The following is a 2,122-nucleotide window of genomic DNA, read 5'->3' as shown; positions in this document are numbered from 1 at the left end:
AGAGGAGAAGAAAGGCATTGCAGGCCAGAGACCAGCTAGAGCGCAGACATTTTTTCTGTGAAAGTGCCAGGCATGTTGAGGGAAACAGTGAAGGGCCTGGTGTGGCTCTAGGAAACATACATGTGGGGAAAAGGGGTTTTGGGATGAAGTGACTAGAGAGGTAGATTGGGAGCAAATGATGCAGAACTTTGCATGTCAGCCAGAGGCTTGTGGACCTGATCTTAGCAGTCATCAGAATGGTTCTGTGTTTGTTTTTTAAATAAAGGAATTTAATATGACAACTGTACATGACTTGATTTTCACACCGCAATGGAACAGGCCCTTTGGAGAAGGGACAAGTGGAAGCAATTTATTTCTCTGGTGAACACAGTCATTATTTATACTTTTTCAGAGGCTTCTAGCATGATGACACACTTCCTTGTATTACCGCCACTCCAATATTATTCTGTCTCTCCTAGTTGTGATCTCTACACATGCATCTATTACAGGATTCATAAAGGGACCAAATCCCCTTCCTTGGACATGTTTGCTACTACTTAATTTTCAAGATAACTTCTTACATTTTTTCAATTCTCGAGGGTGAGCTATGCTCATGGTGTCTACTAAGTGGCGTAGTGTTGCCTTGAAATGGAAATTGTGTGCTCTTTCTCACGCTCTCGCTGTTTGTAAAGAGGATAGTGCAATGGATTATCAAGCAATTCCTTCTAGTCCAGTGGTTCTCAACCTTCCTAATGCCTCGACCCTTTAATACAGTTCCTCATGTTGTGGTGACTCCCACGCATAAAATTATTTTTGTTGCTACTTCATAACTGTAATTTTGCTACTGTTATGAATCATAATGTAAATATCTGATACGCAGGATGTATTTAGGCGACCTCTGTGAAAGGGTCATTCGACCCCCAAAGGGGTCGCAACCCACAGGTTGAGAACCACTGTTCTAGTCTAATCTACCTGGGCCACTATCCCCACCTGCCTTGTTAGAGGAAATTGCTACCCTCTTGGTCATTGCCAACTCTCACTCATCTCTCCAACCTCACTAAGCAATCCATCATATGCCCCTTCTAGATTCCCCCCCACTCACACCCCCGACTCCCACTCCACCCCATTCCTCTCAGCTTCCTTAAAAACCTACCAAGTTCCAATAGCTTCTTTCTTTCTTATTTCTAGCAACTGGTGATCGCCTTTGCTTCCCAGACTATATTTGATCTTTGAAACATCTGTGGTTTTTATCTTGTTAACCAGGACAAGTTAACACCCTATCAATGGTCATCCATGGTATCCATGACCTTGGACATATGACTGTCACCTCAAAACAAGCGAGTTCTGCATCTGTAACAGAGAGTAGACTATTCATCTGTTCAATACTTTTTTATTGAGCACCTGTTATTGGAGAGATTATTTTAAGCACTGGGGAGACAATTAGGAATAAAATAAAGGAGACATCCACTCTCTGGAAGTTTATGGTCTATAACAGGATTTAGCAAACCATAGCTACTGGATCAAATCTGGCCCACCATCTTTTTTTTTTTTTTTTAATATATTTTTTAATTGATTTCAGAGAGGAAGGGAGAGGGAGAGAGAGAGAGAGAGAAACATCAATGATGAGAGAGAATCATTGATTGGCTACCTCCTGCATGCTCCATACAGGGGATCGAGCCCACAACCATGGACCCTCGATTGAAATCAAACCTAGGCTGATGTTCTATCCACTGAGCCAAACAAGCGAGGGCCCATCTGTTTTTGAATATAAAGATTGATTGAAACACAGCCATGTTTATTCATTTAGATTACTTATGGCTGCTTTCATGTTAAAAGAGTAGAGTTATGTACTTGCAACAGAGACTATATGGCCTGAAAAGCCCATATACTTATTTACACAGAACATTTGCTGATTCCTGGTGCAGAAATGTGCTTCTTGAACTACCTTTAATGAAATATCAGTTGTATTTTATATTTTATCCTACTGTGAGATAATCACTTAATATAAGATCTACTCTTTTAACCAGTTTTTTAGTGTAAACCATATTATCACTGACGCAGCCGTGGGCAAACTATGGCCCGCGGGCTGGATCCGGTCCGTTTGAAATGAATAAAACTAAAAAAAAAAAAAAAAAAAAAAAGA

General features: G+C 40.7%; 1 pseudogene; it reads right to left on the bottom strand.

The window, feature by feature from the left end:
- Nucleotides 1-377: 377 nt before the first annotated feature.
- On the bottom strand, nt 378-594 carry LOC139005349 (small nuclear ribonucleoprotein G pseudogene; annotated as a pseudogene).
- Nucleotides 595-2,122: the final 1,528 nt, after the last annotated feature.

The sequence above is a fragment of the Myotis yumanensis genome, unplaced genomic scaffold (genome assembly GCF_028538775.1).
Source record: "Myotis yumanensis isolate MYYU_CA2020_CCGP unplaced genomic scaffold, mMyoYum1.0.hap1 SCAF_3, whole genome shotgun sequence".
Lineage (NCBI taxonomy): Eukaryota > Metazoa > Chordata > Mammalia > Chiroptera > Vespertilionidae > Myotis > Myotis yumanensis.
The sequence above is the reverse complement of the archived record's forward strand: the minus strand, read 5'-3'. Positions and strand labels throughout refer to the sequence as shown.